The sequence below is a fragment of the Osmerus eperlanus genome, chromosome 12, assembly GCF_963692335.1.
Source record: "Osmerus eperlanus chromosome 12, fOsmEpe2.1, whole genome shotgun sequence".
In the NCBI taxonomy this organism is placed as follows: domain Eukaryota; kingdom Metazoa; phylum Chordata; class Actinopteri; order Osmeriformes; family Osmeridae; genus Osmerus; species Osmerus eperlanus.
Window position 1 is genome coordinate 3,207,236 of NC_085029.1, and position 23,692 is coordinate 3,230,927.

The following is a 23,692-nucleotide window of genomic DNA, read 5'->3' on the forward strand; positions in this document are numbered from 1 at the left end:
ACAACAAGTCAGGGAGCAGTCTATTCACCAGACAGGGGACAGGGAGGAGGGATGGAGGAGGGGGGGTGCCTCAATTAAAACATCATTAAGAGTAGCCAGAAAGCTCTATAGTGCCTTTTTTTTTGCTGCCGTGTGTGTGTGCTGCAACTGGGTCACAGGGCAGATGTTCATTATCACACGGTCAGGTGCTGACAGACGGCAGCCCTGAACACACACCGACAAGAGAGGCGTCAGACTCGACCGCCATCTACGTGATGAACTGTCCTAATTCCTCCATGCATCTTAGACCAAGACAGAATCCCGCCCAACGGAGGGGAATATTCCATTTTCAGACATCACTGAAATGACACCAGGGGTAGAGAGCGAGCCAAAATGACAGCTTTCAAACATGGGCCATGACACCCGTAGCGCCGGCTATGCGCTGCTCAACGGCTCCTGTCATGGGGGGATTTGACTGGCAGCTGCAGTTATTCATGAACATGGATTTGCATATGTTTGGAGAATATGGATGTCAATTAGGAAAGAAAACACAGGGGAGGAAAATGCCCATCCTCTCCCTGGAGTGCTTCAGGCAAATGAATTCTTGAGAAGAAAAGAAATAAGAAAACGGGTAGCATCACTCCAGTGGCTCGTTAGCATTTGTAACCTGTTACATAAACTCCAAATGATTACAGATACCTCATCTCCAGAGCAAAGGGCTAGATTTACATACTGGGCACAAGAACTTGAACCCCTCCCTCCAGAGCCCTTACCAAACACTGGACTGATTGTAATTTGATACGATGGCTCACTAGTCTTCAGGAATCCAGGCCGGGTAAAACATTTCATTCAGCTCTGAGGTGAAAGTGTGTGTGTGTGTACGTGTGTGTGTATGTGTGTGTGGGGGGGTGTTGTACATGTGGGCAGTGTTGGGAAAGTTCACTTTCTACATGAACTAGTTCAGTTCATAGTTCATAATTCAACATTTTGAACTAAGTTCACAGCTCCAAAAAATGAACTAGTTCAGTTCTTTTTTTCAATATGTTGCGGGCTATAATTTTTCTACATTATTTCCACAGCCCATATAGAACCACAGATGGTGCGGCGGTGCGACACTGGTGGCTGCCGTTGCCAGATTGAAATCTTTATCTGTCTGCAATACCGCTCTCGGCCTCTACGCAACTTCGGCGCTTTTACACATGCCAGGCATAGACAGTAGAAGAAAGCACACGCAGCGATTGACTGGTTGGGCAACCCTGGATACAGTACTGTCAACGGTGTGTTTTTCACTTGGAAGTCTCTAGAAATCTGGCACCTTATTGAACAAAATTAAAAAGAGAGAACGTGCCGTTCACAGACACCAGAATGAACGCGTTCACAGTATCGTTCATCAGGCAGTAATACAGTACGTTCAGTTCACGTTCACCAAAATTATGAACGAGTTCATGAACTTTCGTTCAATGAACGCGTTCAGGCACAACACTGCATGTGGGTGTATGCCTGTGTGTCCATAATTGGCATATTCATATATACACTGGCAGCCCCCATACCTTCCAAGAGGAGAAATATAGACAGTGTTCTGTCTATAACATTGTGAAAGTGGTGGCAGAAGGGGATGCGGGTGTGGGGGCATTGGCCATTTCAAGGTTCAAGGTTTAACACTGTATACACATCACTCCATCACCTACTCAGTCAGCGACAAAGACTTCGGCTGCCGCTGACATTTCACTCTCCAGCCACCCATTATGGTTGTATTGAAGAACCAATGAGCAGTTCAAGTGAGTCTATTCCCAACTGGATGGAAATAATGAGATTTTAAGAGCCATTTTCATATTAGGCTACTCAATATAGCCTACATTTTTTTAGGCCAGGAAATAGCAGCCAGCTTTAGAATCACTGAGATCAATAAAATGATGAGCAGCTGGAGGCGTGCATCATCTGCAACACTGTCAGCAGGTTCACTCACAGGAGTACCAAAGACCTAAATACTATTAAGAAGCGATAGCTAGACACAGCAAGTTAGTCATGCAAACCTATTATTTCATAGTGACATAGACCAAGAACTGGATGAATGTATATCTGTATGGTTGAGTGATGCATTACAGAGGAACCCATTTATGATAAATGTTTCGTTTTTCTTTTTTAAGATGTGTTTTTAGGGGCATCACTGCTTTTTTTTATTTTACTGAGAGGACAGGAAATGTGGGAGACAGAGAGATAGAATGACAAGCGGTAAAGGACCTGAGCCAGATTCGAACACAGGCGAGGTCTCAGTCTACATGGGGCACGCATTAGACCAGTGAGCCACCGGTGTAAAGCGAATAGAGCAAAGCAAAGCTTTCCCATTAATTTTGTATTAAGCTGGGAGAATGGCTTGTGTAGTGCCTTGTGGCATTCACAAGTGAATTAAGGGAACAGAACCATTGATAGTATGATATAACTGGATACAGTGAAGTCTTTGACGTCACTATGGCTGCCTATAGAAAATGCTCAGTGGTGAAAAATGCCACTAAAAGGGCTTTTTTGAATTGTGCCATCTTGGATATGTTTTATGTTTTGCCGATGTTTGAATCTCATAAGCGCATTCTCATCAAATCAGAGAGGATCTGTTGTAATGATACTGCCAGTGTCAGCTGCTAAATGATCTCTTGAGCTATGAAGCTCTGCATCAAATATATTATTTGAGTTTAATCACAAACTGGTCCCGGTCCCTGAACAGAGCAAAAATATTTGTAACTTTGTTTAAATGAGGAGCCAAGGGCAGCAGCCAATCATATTGTAGCAGCAACCTTTCATCATACTAGGTGTGTATAGTATAGAAATATACCGGTATGAATTTGCCCTATGGTTTCTGGTATTTCTGGTTTGCCAGAAACATTTGTCACAGCCTCACTCACACCAGGGGCAAAAAGTATCAAACTCTGTACGTATTTTTAGGAAAATAAGCCGCATTTTCTATAAACCGCACCCCACCAAAATTGGAACTTTGTGTTTGTAAATCGGAGTATAGGCCGCACTGGAATATAGGCCGCACTTTAAACGGGAACAACGATACCGTAGCGCCGGCTAGCGTTGAGCAGTATTATGCTCACAACTGTTTATTTAACCAGAAAGCACTTTCCCATTGGACAGCTTGGATAGCCATCTAACTAGACAACATTCCCAATCAGGGTGAACACACAAATTATCTAAACTACAGACCATTGCATTACACATATCAAAACAGAACGAACACAACAATAGAACTCCAAACAATGCTTATCTAACTAAGCTAATGCCCTTAACTTCGTAGCTTTTCAGCTTGCCGCGGGGCATTCTGGGTACCAAGAGCATTGTTGCTACAATACCAAGCAATGCACGAGTACAGGCAATGTGTAACACACTTCGGTTTTGGATAGTATGTCCAGAAATAAAGCCAAGTTGCTTATTTAGTGGCAAAATCTATTGTTATGTCTATAAAATTATTTTAGATATAGTATAAGTTTAGCTAGCTTGCAAATCCTGAGTGTTACCAGCCGAGCCTTTTCTCTTTGTGGGAGGCAGCCTCATAGGTTACCTGTGTGTGTGACGTGGGTTTGTTTGACAATTGTATTAACAACATTGGCCCGGAGAATGTGTGTGAGTTCGCTAACGAGCAAGTAGACACCGTTTTTGCCCTGTCGATGTATGACTTTACTATTTGGGTTACTGTACACAGTACGTCGTCCGAGTTAACGTTTAGTAACTTACTGTTACAAGTAATAAAGGCTGGTTCGCATTACCGGACTTTGGAGTCCTTCACTGTTTCTCCGGTGCACTGTGGATTTGTCCGGGCAGCAAAGTTACCAGCAACGAGCCAGGCTAACAAGGGAAGCTAGCCTTTTCACCCTGAGGTTTCCCTACCACGGTACGGAGCCACGAGTCAGGAAGGTAACATGAGGATAGCCTACCGAAGTTGAATGTCGTTTTTGATGCTAGCTAATGTTAGCTTGCTAGCTGTATATGACATTTCACTTGCAGCTGTTTGATTTACTGAAATTATTATGAAATGTTATGTTATACTAGCCATTTGCCTACTTTAGCAAGTCACTGTATTTCCAAGCTCTGATAGTGTAACTGAGCAATAGGGCTGTCCCCAACTAAGATTTTCTTTGGTCGACCAAGACTCGACTAAACACTTCTGAAAATCGACTAATCGGAAAGTTTTTTTTCTATAAATGTCACAATGTTTTTCATCAAACCCTTTTGTGTCATGTTTTCCCTCACTGTTTTAAGAGATAATATGAAAGAAATACATACGTAAGAAGGGAAATTGATAACTAGACAAACATAAATGTACAAACATTTTCCCGCTCTAACTCAATGTAGCTGCTGGACATTCCAGATTCAGCCACTATGAAATAAGCTAATTACTACTAATAAGTCTCGTGTCAACAGTCCTGTTGTTACCGAATGCCGATATAATATAAAATGCCTGATTGTTGGTTTAACATGCAAATCATCAGAGCGCGCTTATCACTGCCTGAAAACTTGCAGCATGCGAACTTACGTAGAAGCTGAGTGGGGTGCAACAGAGAAAGATTTTGTTGTCTTGGCCGGAGAAGATAATGTCATTCGATTTGGATGTGATTCTTATAATAGGCATATTCATTTTTCAACCCAGTGCATTAGCATGAGTGAAGTATGGCTAGGCCAACTTAAGTTTTTCAGGTGGTAGGCTACATCATATTCGACGTCGAACTATAAAAAAATTAAACCGTTGTTGGCAGAGTTTGCATTCAAAGTTTTTTGAGTCACCCGGTACTTTGTAAATGTAAATGTACTTTAATGAAATGCTGCCATACCACAGATTTATTTGCCATTTTGACTAATAACACCGACAAAGTAGGCTATGGCAGAGTTTGTAGTTTCGGCAACCAATTGTGCTTGTGCCGTGTGCAAAATACCAAACCAAAACAAAGCGCAGATTAACGAAAGGGAAAACAGTAACACCTTTTCTTTTAAATTATATATTTTTTGAGTTGCTTTGTTTGTCTTAAATAATATAATCTACAATTTCGGTAGAACATTTCGTTAATTCAGAAATGATGACACAAGCGGGAATCAGATCTCACACTGCCATAGGGCAGCTCGATTAAGAAAATCTTAGTCGACCAAGAGCATATCGACCAGAAAATCAACTAGTCGACTGAGTGGGGACAGCCCTACTGAGCATCACAGTAAATAATTCCTCTTTCAAGCTGCACGGTCTGTACATCTTGGGACAAAGCCACTTTCTTGTTCTAAAACTGGGCTATAAGCCACTTCGAAATATAAGCTGTACAACCGCACGAAAACTGTAAAATCGGGGTACATGCCGTAGCTTTATTTCCAAAAAATACGGTATACATCTGTAAAAGTATGCATACGGAGGAAATGTGAAAACTCTGTATGCACTGTTTTTCCTCAGATTTCTGAACACTGCGTACATGACCTATATCACACGTTTGTCTTCATAGATTCCACTTAACTTGTGGAATAATCAGAAATACTAACTATTAGGCTACACACACAAAAAAAACTTGTCTGACTGAATTCTGCACACCTGGGGGGTATTCCAGGTAATAGGTTTAACAAACTGTGAGCCTAATCTTGAACTCTGAGTTGATCTACTCTAAAATGTGAAACTCCGACTTTTCCGTTCCAGAAAAGCTGATTTGAATTTGTTAAATCAACTCGGAGTACGTCCACTCTGAGTTAAGCGCGGGCATGAGAACTATTAAAAGCCAACATCAATGGAGCTCCGATACTAGGATCCACCATGGCACCCGGCGACAAAAAAACATCCTATTTTCACCACACTTCAGATATTACATTTTATTCATTTAGCAGACGCTTTTATCCAAAGCGACTTCCAAGAGAGAGCTTTACAAAGTGCATAGGTCACTGATCATAACAACAAGATAGCCACAAAAACATTGCGAGTAGCCAAAACATGAAGCACACATTGTGAACAACCAAAGTAAGTGCCAAAGGGAAGAACCATAAGAGCATGTAGTTAAACAAGTTACAATTAAACAACATAAACCGCTATAAGTGCAAGTGTACCTGTGGAAAAAGCAAGCAACAATAATAAAAACAATATATCACCGCGAGTACAAAAATTTAAATCAGTTACCACTAACCCCAAGAGCAACAAGTCTCTAAGCAAGAGTCATTGTGATCCTTGAGGAAACTAACATCGGGTCAAGCAAACCATTCCTAAGTACCGTTGTACTTCCGGAACAAGTGCGTCTTGAGCCTTTTATATATATATATAAGTATACGTTTTATTACGTGTTTATGGTCAATCTGAGCACATATTACGGAAAAAAGCAACACGGCTGTAGCAGCGTAGAGACAATTGGCGTGGGAGACAATTGCTGCCGAGTCAATGCATATATTTCAATGCAGTAGCCAGTCCATATTGAACATTTAACCCCACTGTCCGTTAATATTACAGATGAAAGAGTGGTGGACTTAAAGATCCTGTAAAGTAAATTCCATGTTTTGCTTCTAAGTACATTATATACGTGTGAAATGATTTCCTGAAAGCATGTGCAAAGCGCTAAAACTTTGTCGCACTGAAATGTGGAGTTAGACCGAAGAACAGTTTCTCTTCCGTTTTCAGATCAGGTTTTAATGGGCAGAGCCAAAAAACTACCTATCTACGTCATTTCGACCTATCTATGTCAGATCACTGAATGGCTCCTCCTGCTGTACTGTTATTGTAGCTTACATCAGCTAGCTAGCGAGCTTCAGGATGTCTCCCGCAACTGCATCTTCCCTGATGCAAGAACTCCAGCTGCGCTGCAACGCCATTTAAGTTCCCTATTTATAATGAAAGGAAAAATAGGTGGATATTGTGGTAACCTAGCCAAGGACACGGACCACGAAGAAGGATATATCAAGCGGTAGCTTTATATGAAAGAGCCCAGGTTGCCATACAAGGTATACTCAGGTACTTTCCTCGTGCATACGAGAATCAGAGGAAGTGCTAAACTGGTGTTAATTTATACTAGAGCTCCCCCCTGGTGGTATAACAAAAGCACCATTACAACACTCCTCCCCCACCAAATTCCAACATTCCCCGCATACAAATCAACTCGTCAAATTAAGCTAAGTTAGTGTCCTTGTCTTTCATAACCCTAATTTCAACAACATTTCTATTTGGCATATACACTTACAACTGGCACAGTCAATTCAATTTAACCCATACAGTGATTAACCCACAATCAGTCTGTCTGGAGGCTTTCGAGCCCGCTGTGACCTGCGCAGCGTAGAGACAATTGGCGTGGGAGACAATTGCCGCCGAGTCAATGCATATATTTCAATGCAGTAGCCAGTCCATATTGAACATTTAACCCCACTGTCCGTTAATATTACAGATGAAAGAGTGGTGGACTTAAAGATCCTGTAAAGTAAATTCCATGTTTTGCTTCTAAGTACATTATATACGTGTGAAATGATTTCCTGAAAGCATGTGCAAAGCGCTAAAACTTTGTCGCACTGAAATGTGGAGTTAGACCGAAGAACAGTTTCTCTTCTGTTTTCAGATCAGGTTTTAATGGGCAGAGCCAAAAAACTACCTATCTACGTCATTTCGACCTATCTATGTCAGATCACTGAATGGCTCCTCCTGCTGTACTGTTATTGTAGCTTACATCAGCTAGCTAGCGAGCTTCAGGATGTCTCCCGCAACTGCATCTTCCCTGATGCAAGAACTCCAGCTGCGCTGCAACGCCATTTAAGTTCCCTATTTATAATGAAAGGTAAAATAGGTGGATATATTTTGTGAAGAGGCACGCTCATGGAAAGCTTCGGATAAACTCCAACAGCCGCCTCTGCACTGACCATTTCACGGCGGACAGTTTTAACGTGGACCAGAGACAGATGGGGTTCACGAACACACGGCTTCTCTTGAAGCACGGAGCCGTACCGAGCATCGCCCCCTCGGCCATTCATCCTCCGGTCGCACCTGGACCATCCACCGCCGCCAGCAGTTCATCACTCAGTTCTGTGTGCTTTAATTATACTAGATAACTTTTCCAGAGGTATCTCTGTTATGAGTTAGTGCAAACTGCTAACTTGATATTAGGCTACTCGGTATAGAATGATGGTATTTTGGTGAAATGGTAGCTAATGTGCTAGAAGTAGTTGGAGAGCTCACTGTCTGCTGTCTCTGGTGTCCATTTTTACTCCTGTGTTACAGCTCAGGGGAACATTTCATTTATATGCATCTGTATGTTTCACTCATTGAACACATACATTCTAATTCTATACTGTTTTGTTCGGCTTGACGTAGCGTCCATTATCTGGGTTGAAGGTAGCTTACTTGAGAGAGGTGGGGCCTTCCAGCGAGGGAGCCGAGCTTCAGCTCCTTCAGGCGACACGCCCCCCCAGTCTCGAACAGAGAAGACTACTGATTTTCTTACGATTTCAAAGCCTAATTTAACATACTTGTCTGTGTTTTTTTTTCATTAGAATTTGGATGGGTAGTTAACAACACATTATTCTGTGGTGTGGTGAACTTGAAACTCGTTTTAATTCCACTTTACAGGATCTTTAATAGAATAGCATGTTCAATGTCATATTAAATGTAAAAACATACTACAGGTAAGGCATATTTTTCTTAGGCCTATTAACTCGTGATTGTAGCCTCTACGTCACCTTGGTTTTAATCATATTCAACATGGGTAAATATACATTTAGTAATTTAGCAGACTAATGTATGGTACCATACATGTACCATACATCTCTGCATCCATTTCTTCGTCATTTTAATTATCATCATGTGATGAAAAGCATTTTGTTGGGGGTAACTTCTACTACAAGTTGAAATAAGCACCAAATTATATTGACTTTGTATATTATCCGCTCTTATAAGAGCTCACTCTTATCCAGTTAGCTTAGCCTTTACTAGAGCCGGTAAAATGACGCTGGCGCCGGTAAATTAGCCGTGCGCTACCCTTGTCCAAACCCGACCGCACTTCTAAACACTGGCCGCTGCTGTTTTTTCGGGGATATTAACTTGATCCAGGGTCACCAAACTGACCATCAATGCTGTCAACATATCCGGGGACGTAGTTATGTCCTCCACAATAAGATATCACGCTTCAACATCTCCAAACTATGTGATAAAATCTCAATTTGACTGTATACCACCACCTGCTGGATGTTTTGTTGAACTCTTCTCAAAGTTTGCTAGCCCCCATCCCTTCCTCCGCTCGACTACAGATCACGTCACACATGATCGTGTATTTTCATTGGCAAGACAAAGGCTGTGTCTACTACCGCGCACTTTACTAAGTACACTGCAATATAGTGCACTGCAATACAGTGCACTTACATCTGTAGTGCACTCCGTCGCTGAGTAGTGCTGTCTCAAATGGAACACTTACGTTAACCACTTGGCGGGAAGTGACGGACGCAAATCTGATTGTGACACCCGCGAATCTAAGGTGAATCTGCTCGCGAGTCATTTCGTCCGCCATTATTTTAGAAATGAAATGAAAAGCTGCCGAAAGGGCTCCTCCTCTTCCGCTACGTAGCCAATATGGCGCCCGTTAAGGGCGAGTAGTGTCCATCGTTGTACACTGCATTTTTTGACCGTTTGCAGTGCGTCATCCGGGTACTTTCAGTGCACTGAATTCTGCTGGTTCTGTCAGTGTAAGCGCCCTAAGCACTGAAAGTCAGTGCTCGAAGTGCTCGAAGTGCACAAGTGCGCGGTAGTAGACACAGCCAAAGTAGTGTTAAGCTAGCGTTGAAATACACTCATATGCTAACCCATAGTAGCAGTACGATGACAACACAGACACACTTGTCAGAGTAATGATCGTCGCCCAAGCGTCGCCCGAGTGTCGCCGAGTGGTCTTTCGGCCAAAGTAACTTTCCTATATTATTTAGACATGTAAACGTCCATATATGTTCATGAAATTTTACACGTAGATTGTTTGGTATGCCTAAAATAATACTACTTACACTTTGCTGGCGATAGCAAAAGAAAATGCTGGCAAAAAGACCGGAAACTGAGTGTCCAAACCCCGTTCGGGTTTGGACAATAGTAGTTTACAGCGGTCGGGATTGGACACAGTGACGTAACCTGCTTTCCGCAAATGTAAAACACGTTCAACAAATGTAAATCACAATCCAGGATTTTTGATTCAACTATGGTTTAACAATTAGTTGACAGGCAAACACATACAGATTCCCAGAATTATAGATGGGCCTAGAAGTCCATCAATCAGGCACATACCAAATGTGTAACCTCATTATAGAAACAGTGTTTCAAAACCCTCCATCAACGCAATTGGCCACTACACTATGACTGGTTGTTATTCTAGCTAGATACTACTGCTGCTACCAGAACAAGTGTAATGTCAACTAGGACATTATGCTTCGGTAACCAATTAACTATATTAGAACGGGGTTTTGGTAGCCAACTAAGTGTTTGATCTCAATTGTCTGACTGGTTGATTTATCTAAGACATAATAAGTCAATTTAATGAGTGTGTACTCCAGGAATGGCAACAAAGCCTCTGACAGGTTAGCAGAAAAGTGAAGGAAAAAAAGGATCATTACAGTTGAGCCCCTCACTAATATGGCTTAATAAGTGGTTTGGGCATTTTCAGGTGGGGTCTGGAATGCTTTCATTTGGAAGCAATGGCAGAAAAAACATCCGTAGATCCTGAATGACCAACAGAATCAGCCTGGTTCCTCTTAAATCAAGCAATGTCCTCATACTCATCATCCCATCAACAACAACTTGGTTGCATTCTGGGACAAGCTTTGCCAAATAAATCATCTGATAAAAAGGGAAAACTACTCTCTTTGAACAAACAGTAACCTAACACAGTGTGAGAGGGGAAAGAGAGGGATAGAGAGGGGGGCTGGGTGTGAGAACTAAGAAAGTGAGGGAGAAGGAGCAGATGCAGAAGCTACATACAAATTGCAACTATAGATGCCAACAAGCTAAATACTTTTTGGCATGACCTCCGGCAACACTCGGTATGCACGCAGCAGCCTATCAGTGCAGAACGATGATGCTATTCCAATAAATCAGGTACATCTGGTTCCATATTGCTGAGTCATTTTTATAATTGAACCTCCTTTTCACAAGAGATAAAGAACATAGCAACACTTATCAAAGGAAAAGTGCGGGTCTTCTCACAATACCCATCTGCTCTACTGGTGTTCATGTAGAGGTGAAGGATTCAGGGAGGCAATGAAGGGTTTTTACCAACAGAGGTCCATCTTTAGAGAGGCTCTAAGGACGGTCTCTAGACTCTGTGACAAGTGCTTCTGAAACCTTGTAAATAATTTGCAGTCCCCTCTCGAGTCAATGGAACCAGAAACTATTATTATAGTTTGGAAATCAAAAACCTGGCAATGGTCTGGAGGTCAGCAAGACTGTATGTCTTGTAAGTAATGATTTAAACATTCCAGTTAACTTTGTTTCAGACCCAATGCCTTGTAATATCAAATAGTATTTGTATAGCCCAAGCTATGTCACAGAGGTCTTCACAGATGCCCATTGACCTGCACAATCCATAATCGCTTAAAGGGTGTGTCACAAGGTCTTCACTAATTGGGAACACACATTCCACGTGATTAAATTATTAAAAGGTATTTAGCTGAATCCACACCGATTAACCTTTTGTACAACAAGGTGTATCCTATTAATTAGCAAGTTGTACACCATCTCATGGGATAACATTTTTAATTAGGAGATAATTGGCCTTAAACTTTTGGTGGGTCACAAAATGACTCATCAAGTTTAACCCTAACTCATTTGTAAGCACTTTTTGCAGCAGATGGCGGTTCGGTGAAGCCATGTTTGGCAACAAGAAGACAAACAGAACATTTGCATGAAGAAAACACTGTCTTGATGCAACAGAATTTGGCCAAGCCGAGGACAGAAGTGAAGGTCGTCAGCATTGAGCTGAAGCAGCAGGCAGAGAGGTAATGGGCTGTCAGAAGACCAGTTTAGCAGACTTGGAGAAAGTCACTAAACATGATACTGGAGAGAAGTTACCATCTTAAAATGTGAGTTTTGACTAGCAGCAAAATATCCTTTGTTGAATTAGAGAGGGCTTTCTAGTTCATTCAAATATCCAGGAAACTGTTTTCCAACCAATGAGATGGATGGAAGTAATTAACCTCTTATATATTTCACTGCACTGCTAAGATCCCCTCTGTCTCAGGAGAAAAGACAGTGACTGACTGCTGTGACCCTGTAGCAACAGCTAACCAATAATCCCTTTGCCCTAAAGATCCCAAGACCTTGAGATGAACTCACACACACTAGCATGCTTTATAATTGGCACACATTTTGATGTAGGGCTGCAACTAACGATTATTTGAATAATCGATTAATCTGTCTATTCTTTTTTCGATTAATCGATGAATCAGATTTTTTTTAAATGCATTAACTTCCAACCCTTTATTCAAAAACAGAACTGACAGTGCAAATTCACAGTGCAAAACATCTTCAGAATGTGCACAAAACAAGCACACAATTTAGAAAAAGTTATTAATATTAGTGTGGATGTAATGCTATTTTCCAAGATGAGCAATTTATTTGAGTTTTGTTTAAAACTTTATTGAAAATTGAAAGGTTGTGGAAGTAGGCCAGACTTTATTAGAATAATCTGGCGTATATTTAAGATTTGTTGACACAATTTTGAAAAAAGTTACGATTTGCGATGATTAAGCTATTTTCAAAGATTAGTGATTTTCTATCACTTTATTTGAAACTTAATTGAAAAAGTAAAGGCTGTGGAAGTATACCAGACATTGTTAAGATACTCTGGTGTCTGTTTGAGGTTTTATATTCCTAAAAATATTATAAAAGTCATTTTATCCATACCATTTTTCAAAATGGTATGGGTTGTTTTCACCCGGTCCCTAACGTGATGCTGCAAAGTAGCGTCTTCCGAATGTGAGACAAATGTCGAATATGAAACTAACTTCACCTCGGTCAATTAACACACTGTTTCGATGTATTTAGTGTGAAATGCTCCCACACCTTGGGTCGTACTGATTTCTCTGCTTCTGCCATGTGTTTCAGAACAACGTTACTCAACAACGTCTCTCCGATGGCCTTTCCTCTACCTCCGCTCTGCTCCGTGCTCAACTAAACTTTTTTTTTTTTAATACTCAAACATCTCCGCTACATATTGAGTGGCGTAATAATCGCGCGACACAACGAATCGATAATGAAATTCGTTGCCAACGCTTCTAATAATCGATTTTAATCGCTTTAATCGATTCGTTGTTGCAGCCCTACATTGATGTGTTTACCCAATTTTACCCAATACAAAAACAAATAAAAATAATTTTCTTTTAACCTTCGCAATGTTGGGGCGCTGAGACAGCCCAACGGTTAAAAGAAAATGCTTCAATTTGTTTTTGTATGCGGTAAAGTCGCAATACCACGGTGGGTCACAACGACTGATGGGTCAGAATGACCCGAAGATAACACAAGGGTTAAGTAAAAAAAGATCCCACATATGCTATGGTTCTGACAGGTGAGTTATGAGGGAGCATGGGTCAGTTCAATCAATTGATGATAACATCTTGTGAACCATCAACATACATTCCTAATGAGACACAGGCCCTGCACAGTGCTTAGCGTTCCAGTTTGTTGCTAATGTGGAGTCAGAGGACAGGTCTGGCCTTGCTGTTAATACAAGAACTTCTGGGTAAATCTGTTGGTAGCCTATATGACCCATCACTCACTCAGCAGTAAACTCTCTAGAAGTGTGTCAGTACCATGGAATACAGGGAAAAGTGGAGGTAAAATACTGTCAGTCAAATAAAAACGTGCATGACACATTGTGCAAAAGAACAAAGACAATCAGCTAACTAGGATTACAAATTACAATTTGGCAATTGTATCTTCTATGACTGCCCACTGGTTAAAATAAATCATAAAACTCACTCAAAACCTGTTTGTAACTACTTTTACAGTATGAGTCATGATTTGTGCACCAATAATCCCTTCTTAATATTGATTATAGTCCATTTATAGATAAATAGTTCATTCTGAGAGGCCATATTATCCCAGTCCGTTCATTAATCATGTTCCTCAATTACTTTAGGAGACTTTGTCAACCTCAGGGAATAGCTGATCAGCCATGAAATTCATAACCTTATTGTTTCCTTTTGCCAAATAAAAGTGATCGGGCTATGTGGCTTTCCAAATAGTGTGTTTACATTTACATTTAGCAGACGCTTTTATCCAAAGCGACTTCCAAGAGAGAGTTTTACAAAAGTGCATAGGTCACTGATCATAACAACGAGATAGCCCCAAACATTGCGGGTAGCCAAACATGATGCATACATTGTGAAAACCAAATAAGTCCCAAAGGGAAGAACAATAAGAGCATGTAGTTAGACAAGTTACAATTAAACAGCAAGAACCTCAAAAGTGCAAGAGTGTGTTAATGGTCATGAGAAATTAAATGGGACGTCAGCGCTTCAAGATCCCATGACACGCTGTTTTTGGATTATTTATATAGGCCTTAGTGGTCCCCTAATACTGTACAGTGTTTCCTCTAGGATTTTTTTTTGCAGTGGGGGCAGGTCTGTCCGACCCCTCCCCCCCCGGCCGAAACAAAGTGCTAACCCTAAGCCTATATTTCGGAGCAGGTTAATGTAATAGTCTAATAGCTAATGTAATATTGCACATATTTTTGTCCTATTTCCCCTAAAGAAATAAAGTTAGGCTACTTAATGATACTTTACAGTCATAAAGTATGTTCTAAATGGTATAAATGCTGCCAATTAATAATTGACGTAACTTATTGTAAATGGTCAGTAGCCTAGCCTATCGATTATGGGGCCACTCGGAAGCATGTACGCTGTCTGCTTCATTTGATCTTGATAGGCTAAGCATTCTGTAGCTAATAATAACAATATACCCACTATTTATTAATTAAAACTACTTCAGCATAATAATGCACCTAAAATACAAACGTGAGCAAGGGCAGCAATCGCTATCGAATCGACATGTGCAATTTCGCTAGCAGGGGAAGAATAGCCTACAAACAACGAAAATCACCAGTTAACTTAATTTAAATTAGCAAGAACTATAGACTAATACAATAACAGCCTTAAATTAACTAACAACATAAGTTATACGACTTAGCTCTACAGTTCTCAAGGACACACACACGCAATCTCAACTGCGCTGTGAAGCGCATGTCCGTGCAATCCTCCGATACACTTTCTAACAATCACTGCTGATAGACCGCCTAAAATTTTGTACAGCCCTATTTCTGATACCGTGGCGGCAGAAATTTAGCCGTGGCGGGCCGCCACGGAAAAATCAACATAGCAGAAACACTGCTGTATCTGAAGTCTCTTTCCCGAAATTCAGCCTTGGCGCAGAATTACAGCCACTACGAGCAGTCCCACAATGAGCTTTCCTCAGGACAGTGCTGATTCTGTGTCTGTAGCTTTAAATGAGGAAGAAAGAGGCGTGGCTAACTGCCATGCTTCGGTCCAGAGCCATAGAAAAAGAGAGTTGCAACACGCTTTGATCTCGTCGACACGTGATCACGTGGTTCAAGTAGCTCGCTGTAGTTCCAAAAACCCCACTGCTGTCAACCTGTTTGAATGGTTTTCAATGCAGCTGGCTAACGGAAGTCGCTTTCTCAGGCAAATGACATCACATAATATCAATTGGTTACTGGTGTGTTGTATCATGTATATGTCTGATACTTTTAACATTTATGTATATTACATTAACTTATAATACAATATTGTGAAGCAGAGCTACAAATGGCTATGCTAGCTATCATACTGTACCATACTGTACATATCAAACAGTAGCCTAATGAGGACTATATTGTTCCACTTAACGTTTAACCTTCGACTGTTGAAGTAAATAGGACTTGTTAAAGTTTTTTTTGTATTCATCAGCTCACTTACAATTTACCACATTAACAACACTTATATTTGTAGTACTTGATGCAAGTTGAATCTAACCATTATCACCAGCAACTGCTCAATTTAAGACAAGAAAGGAGTTTGGTAAATAGAACAGAATATACAAGGCAACCAATTGCATTCAATAAAACATGTTATTGTACAATATGTCCAGTGTTCTTCCACTCCTTTTGTTTGTAGTGATCCAGTGATCTTCTGGCTATGATACACGTAGCCTACTCTCTAGCTAGCTACAGTAAATGCTGCTTACATTAGATACTAGACCTACAGTCTAGCTCTAACTGCATTTAGAATCTAACAAGCTATATCTTACGATAAACTTTAACTTAAGCTGGCTATATAAAATACTACTAATAACAATTGATATGTGGTGGTAGAAATATGAAAAAATGCAGGATTTTCATCAATTTACCAGCTAACTTGCTTCGGAGACACTGAAAATGAATGGGGTTGAACGGTGGAAAATACAATGTTTGGAACTATAGGTCGTATGATACGCTTTACTTCCGCATTCCTCGATAACAATGGGAGTCTATGGAAGTGTCGCAACTCTCTTTTTCTATGGCTCTGCTTCGGTCGTTTGCAAGCCATGATGTCTCGAGGAAAACCAATATCATGCTCGCACGGCCGTAGCTCATTTTCTCATTGGTGGGCCAAATTCTCTGTGCAGGCAAAGCAGAGAAAGGGGAGGTAACCTTCGCTTTTATGACGTCATAAAACCAGCATTTTCGAAACCGAGCGTTTCAGCTTTCATTTTCTCAAAGGCGGAGTAGAATACCCAAGGCTTGGTTTACACCTATCGAAATTTCTAGCCACTGGGGGACCAAGGGCAGGCTAGGGGAACTCATATTAATGTTAAATAACCTCCTAAAGTGAACATTTCATGTCATGGGACCTTTAACAACAAACTAACTCTATATTATGCTACAGGAGTAGGACTGAGGAAAACAGTGTAGATATTAGTCTTAAAGTCAAACTAATAACATTCAAATGCAATGGTCAATTGTACAGCTCACTCTTAGTCTCTTAGTATGAATACCACCTATCAGCATCGTCACAGTGTGAGCTTTTGGGTGGCCTAGCTGGCTAAAGCAATGTTTATGAAAGGTGGGCAAAGGACCTGAGAATGAACCCAGGAGAGATAGAAGCACAACTTATGAGTGACACAATGACACTTGTGACATTAGCCAAGCATACTGAATTAACAAGCTCCATCAAAAGACATTGACGCTACATCAGTGAGATTAATTATTTGAATCTCAAAAGATTATAAGACACAACAGAGCTGTCAACCACCCAGTGATGCTGAACGGCCACTCTGGCCCAGCTCTGTTTGTCTCCTGCTCTGACTTTATCAAGCATTAGCCATGCGCCACACAATAGGCCACCTCATCCAATGCCAGCAAGACTGAATGGCTGTCTCTGCCTCGCAAAGTAAGCCTTGCTCGCTGCAGACCGCTATCTATGACAGCCACCTCCCTTAGCAGGAGCCTGGAGACAACCCTCTGTCAGGGTGTTCAAAAGTAACCAATACAAGACTAAATAGGCTCTGCCCATTTGCAATTGCTAAGAACCTCCTGAGATATGACATTCAAGTCTGTCAGCAGGTTAGGGTGAGGGTACAGACACTGTCATATTCTGGGAGAGTCTTCGGCTGACATGACACAGATGTTTTCTTCCACATACAGCCACAGAGCAGCGATATTTCCGGAAAGAAAAGTTGTCTGTGCTGCAGGAGATTAAACCCCCAGCGATGTTGGCGAGCACGCTAAAAATGCTGTATTTATTTAGTCATTAAGAGGGATTTTTACCAGGATGCTTTTCCTGTTGCCCCACTGCTCCCCATTGAGGAGCAGAGGTCAGCTGATCTCTGCCCTGCCACCACGCCCTGTCAGCTCAGCCACTGTGCCGCTCAGCCGGGACACTGACTCGCACAGCGCCTCAGTAAGAGAACAACAGTATGAATGTCCCCCTCCGTGTTGCACCTGCCTCGCAAATGGCCGAGCATAAAACTTCATTGTTCAGGCATTGATTCCAGTGCTGCAGTTAACTAGGAGGTGCTTTATTAACCAGTAAGCCCCGATGCAACCATTAACATGGACACATTCATTTCTATTTTACGACTTCAAAACATGCCAGAGACTCTATAATACTGAGTTTTATCAACTGACGACAGCATCTTGTGGCAAATCAAAATGATATCAGTGGTTCCAAACACTGAATTGTCAATTGAAATATAATGCAATTAGCACAGTGTAACCTGGAACGCTAGAAGTAATTGAGTGTGTAACACATGGCTCAGTGCATGGCCATGTGTTGAGCAGTGCCATGGTCACAGCATTAGCCATCTGTCTAGAGGCGAGAGTGGCACAGCAGGCCTCCGTCAGGACAATACTACTGAGGCCGCCTGGCATGGACCCTCTATAGGGAGGGTGGGCTGGAGGGTGCCCAAGGGAGTCCACCCCCTCCACCAGCAGCCAGGTGTGTGTGTGAGCCGGGTGGGGGTGTCAACAGCCAGGGGAGGGGGTGGTACGCATGCCCCTCTGCCACTGACAGACAAACCGGCTGCTGCTGAAAAGAGATGTCAGGCTCAATTCCACAGAAATCTGTCACTGATGCACACACACGGATCAATAACATACCAAATTACATGTATATTCGAGGTGGAATTGATTGATTGCGTACTATATGTACACTGTTCTTTGCATCTCATTGTTGCAAATGATAATATTTAATTATTATATGGCAACGACAGTATGAGCGTTCTGATTGGCTAATAGGTAGTCATGCAAGCCGCGTATTGAGCTCATAGCCGGTCTGCGGTCGGATACAGATTATTATTGCCCTGCTCTGACGTCATCCTCAAAATGAGCGATATCGAGGAGTCAGCTGAGTTTTACTATTCAGATGACAAGGAAGAAAATCAACAGCGACGAGGAAATTGTTAACTTTCTAATAGTCGTTATTTGTGTTGGAATTAAAGCCATTTTAGCAGAACGGTGTTGCCACTTTCTATCAAAAGTAATTGGTTGCTAGGCAACACCTGAAACACACCGTGAGAAGACTTGAGAGCTAGCTACAATTAGCCTACCATATATTTTCATTTACAAAATGAAAAGAGCTAAAAAATGCCATATAATAAACAACTTACTAACCTCAACCGTTCGGTCATGCCGTTCGGCTTTGCCGTATAAACCTCGCTATCTCTCGGTCGATACGTTCAGGCCTCAGTTTGATATTTCCCGGCATGACCTCACTCCCGATTAGTAAGTAGTTATTAAATGGCAAAATAAACTATTTGCAACATTAACAGTTAGCACTATTGGTGCACGCAATAAGAAAGGCAGTTCATTAGACTACGGGGTAACTCAACTACCGTATTTTTCGGAGTATAAACCGCACTTTGAAAGCAAACAACATTACCGTTGCGCCGGCTAACGTTGAGCGGACCAATGCTCACGATTGATTACTTGCCCAGACACACATTCGCAGCGGAGAGTGTGTCCATACAAGTTATGAAAAGAGACCGCGTCCGTATCTTATTGTCCACACGATCATATACAATTATATCTAAAACGAACTTACTAAGAGCTTGGTTACACTACCAAAGTTGAATTAGTAATGTTGTTAGCGATGCTAGTGTTATTTTGCTAGCTAGCCTCCCCTAACATTTCACTGGGTCTTGCAGCTGTTTGATTAACTGAAATTATTACGAAATGTTATGTTCTACTAGCCATTTGCCTACTTTAGCAAGTCACTGTATTTCCAAGCCCTGATAGTGTAACTGAGACGACACAGTAAATAATTCCTTTCAAGTAATAAGCCCCCGTTCAAGTGTTGAGCATTAAATTGGCTGCACGGTCTGTAGAGATCTTGAGACTAAGCCACTTTTTTGTTCTAAAACCTATATAAGACTATAAGCTGCTTCGAAATATAAGCCGCACAAGCACAAGAAAACTGTACAAGCCGCAGCTTATTTTCTGAAAATTACGGTACTGCAATTCATGTCATTGTATAGTTTAGCAAACAATAATCACATAAAGCAATAAATAGTGATGCTGTGATGGTGGAACCAACCTTCTATCAACAGACTCAGAGAAATTTACTACTACAGCCTGCACGTCAATTTCAGATGCCTCTAAAATATGTTTGGAAGGGACACCCTCTCCTCATAGTTTAAGTTTTTCAGACATGGTCATTCAATGCTTCATCTTAATTTACAAATCGGATGGTGACAGTTGGAAGAGTCGGTCTGGCACCAGGAGAAAATATCTAACTTTCTGTCAGCGGGGAGTAACTATCGAGGACAGCGTGAGATCACTTATGCAGTGATTAAATAAAATAATGTCTTGTGTCTTATAAACCCTAGCACAGCAAGCATGGGGTGCAATCTTCTCAGACTTCCAATGACAGAAAGCTAGGCCCATAGTTTAGGAGCTCATTCCCTTTCAGAGAGAACAACAACAAAGTCATTGTGACCTCCACAGAAATAAGTGTGAGTGCATGTACGTGGGGAGGGACAAAGTTTGTATGATATAATGAAAACATCAAATCCAAATTAAGATGGTTTTGTGGGTACAGCATTAATATATCAATGAAAAAGACTGTCAATTAAAATGATTTAGACTTTTAATTAAAGTTAAATAGGCAAAACAGACAGTGACTACAAAATGTGAGTAACTAAAAAGGCAAACTATAAACCTTGTATGAACTGATATGATCAGTTATTCTCAGTTCTGGGGTTTTAACCACCACCTATTTTAAATATAGACTAACTTGTTAAGACAGTAGCTGTCATTATGGGGACAGGCACTCTCATAGACAATGTTGACCGGAGCGTGAGAGAAAGAGGAAGATTACACAGCAAGTGGAACTCTGTCCGACCACAGTGCAAAAAACACAGCTGCACGACGTGAGAAAGTCTCAGCCAGGTCATGGCCACAGGTGGGTGACATGCCTGATGTATAGAGTAGGTGTATGGCTCTATACATAAATTAAACAAATGAGAATGACACTATCAATCGTAAAACACTTCCTACCACAATTTGTGGTCTTAGAAAACATGTATTCATACCTACAAATATATAGAGAGAATTCCTCTCTCTCTATACAGTAACTGCTGTCATATAAACCAACAAAAGTCATTTCACGGTAAGTAAAAGTCTATCACTAAAACTGGGTTATTGCTTTAATATTACTTATCCCTGTGACTACATGACTCCCAATTTGTGGGTGGTAGATGGTTTTCTTCAGTTTATACATGGGGCTTGACGAATCAGTCATTGGCTGAGGACATGACAGTTTATATATTCCCTCCCAATGTGTTATGCTTAAGTGGCTGTAGGAAAAAGTCAAGACTACAGGTTTTAAACCAAACCGGCATTAACTCTGCAAAACAATGCCGAAGGTCAACCAGATTTCTGCCTCTTTCTATTCATAGCAACACTTAAGATAAGATTGTGTGTGTGTGTGTGTACTATTGTCCTGACTGGAACTGTAGCCCCTGTGTAGGCTGCATGGCGGGAACTGATCTAAAGGAAGTGTCATTTCCTTATCTGGCAGCTCTGCAGCCCGGACTTGACTTCAGCCAACAAAATAAAACAGGTTCAGTCATCAAGTAAGCCAAACAGGCAGCTAAACCATTTAATGTCGGGTCTGTTCTAAGAATACTTTGAATACTTTCATGACTACACAAGTTCTAAGGAGGTACTTACTTAAGTGTAAGAAATACCCATACACAACCAACGTGAGTGTCCCTTATGTCTGAGATCCTCCAGGTCTTCTAGACTTAAAGCTCCACAACCCTCTTTCTTAGGGGTTGCCTCAATCCTACTGATTGGACGTAGTGTGCAATAGAACACCCCTCTTTAAATTATCAGGAAACTGAGATCTAATTCATTAATCCTATGACAAACATCTGAAGACCCAGGCTTCTTACAGCTCCTCTCGACTAAGACATGTGAGAGGCCATGCTCCTAAAATGTCTGATTCATGCTGGCTTTGCTAGTGCAGGGTTTTTCCTGCATAGAGAAAAGTTTGGCGCGCGCCAAAGCCGTTTTCCCGAGCGCCAATGACAAATCCCGAGCGCCAAAGGCAAAAAAAGTCTGCTATGAAAAAAAAAAAAAAAAGCTGTGTTCATCACGCGTGCAATGCATGTCTGCGAATATGTTCTCAATAGTATGTTTAAAGTAGGCTACAGCCGAACCCTCGTTCTGTTTTGATCAATAGTAATCGAGTTGATAAGCGTGTCTTCTTGTCTGATCAATACGCAACTGTGAGGTGCGCGAATGAGTGGCCAATAAACTGTCGTTCCGCTGCGAGGACCAGCCCGAAGTGCACGAATACACCTGTACAAATGCAAATGAAATTTCCACTGAAAATGCTGACAAAAGTTTAATTTACGATTTCAAACGCAGCCTCCATTGGTATTCTTAACCTGGAATGATAATATATAGTGCAGCGTTTCCTCTATGGCTAAATTTCTGCCGCCACGGTATCAGAAATCAGGCTGTACAAAATTTTAGGCCGTCTATCAGCAGTGATTGTTAGAGTGCATGTCGGAGAATTGCACGGACACGCGCTTCACACCGCAGTTGAGATTGCGTGTGTGCGTCTTTGAGAACTGTAAGTCGTATATCTTATGTTGTCAGTTCATTTAAGCCTGTTATTGTATAAGTCTATAGTTCTTGCAAAACACCTGGGAATAAATACATTGATTAGAAAAAATAAGCTTTTTTTGTTGTAGCTTTATGGTTACCAAGCTTGCTACCCTTAGAATGTGGCTGTTACATTAACTTTGCAGCTAACAGCTGAGTTACTGTCGCTAATGGAAAGGTAGATAGCATCAAGTATGTGTGTGAATACACATGCTGTAACGGGAGTGTTGTACACTTCTTTGTTATTTGGATAACCGTTCTGCTGTTGGTGTTATGGCGCGCGCGATATCCGCCTTTCCCCTCATTGAAATGACTGAGTGTGTACCTCTGCAAACCAGGGTTATCAGATGAGAATGGGAAAATTCGATGCATCTTACAGCAACGGGGCTACAGCCATTGCGATACATCCATTGTAAACATTAGCGCATGGTGCCGCCCCTCCGCTCCTCATTAGCATTGAAAGCTACAGACACCAAAACAGCGCGTTCTGAGGAAAGCTCCTTGTGGGACTGCTAGTAGTGGCTGTAATTCTGCACCAAGGCTGAATTTTGGGAAAGAGACTTCTGATACAGTATTAGGGGACCACTAAGGCCTATATAAAAACATCCAAAAACAGCATGTCATGTCACCTTTAAAACCCTTGTGTTATCTTCGGGTCATTCTGACCCATCAGTCATTGTGACCCACCGTCGTATTGCGACAACTTTACCGCATACAAAAACAAAGTGAAGCATTTTCTTTTAACCGTTGGGCTGTCTCAGACCCCCCACATTGCAAAGGTTAAAATAAAATTATTTTTATTTGTTTTTGTATTGGGTAAAATTGGGTAAACACAACGATGGTTCGTTATGAACCTTTGGGTCATGTGACCCGAAGGCAGCACAAGGGTTAAGTGCAGTGTGGCCGCCACAGGATATTTTCAAACTAACGTGTACTTCCAACCAATATACCTACAATGTCTTCAGTTCACTTGACTGATAGCTTTCATAATATTACTAGTAAGAAGTTATGATCAACGTGTTCATCTAGACATGATAAAATAGACAACGATCCGGCAATGATGGGTAATAACAGATTTCTTATGGAATGGTTTTAGAAGCTACTCC

General features: G+C 41.3%; 1 protein-coding gene across 3 annotated transcripts in view; it reads right to left on the bottom strand.

Annotated features, from left to right (window-relative positions):
• The window catches only part of dock1 (dedicator of cytokinesis 1), a 212,953-nt gene that overhangs the window by 188,343 nt on the left and 918 nt on the right, over positions 1-23,692 (bottom strand). The window lies entirely within an intron of this gene.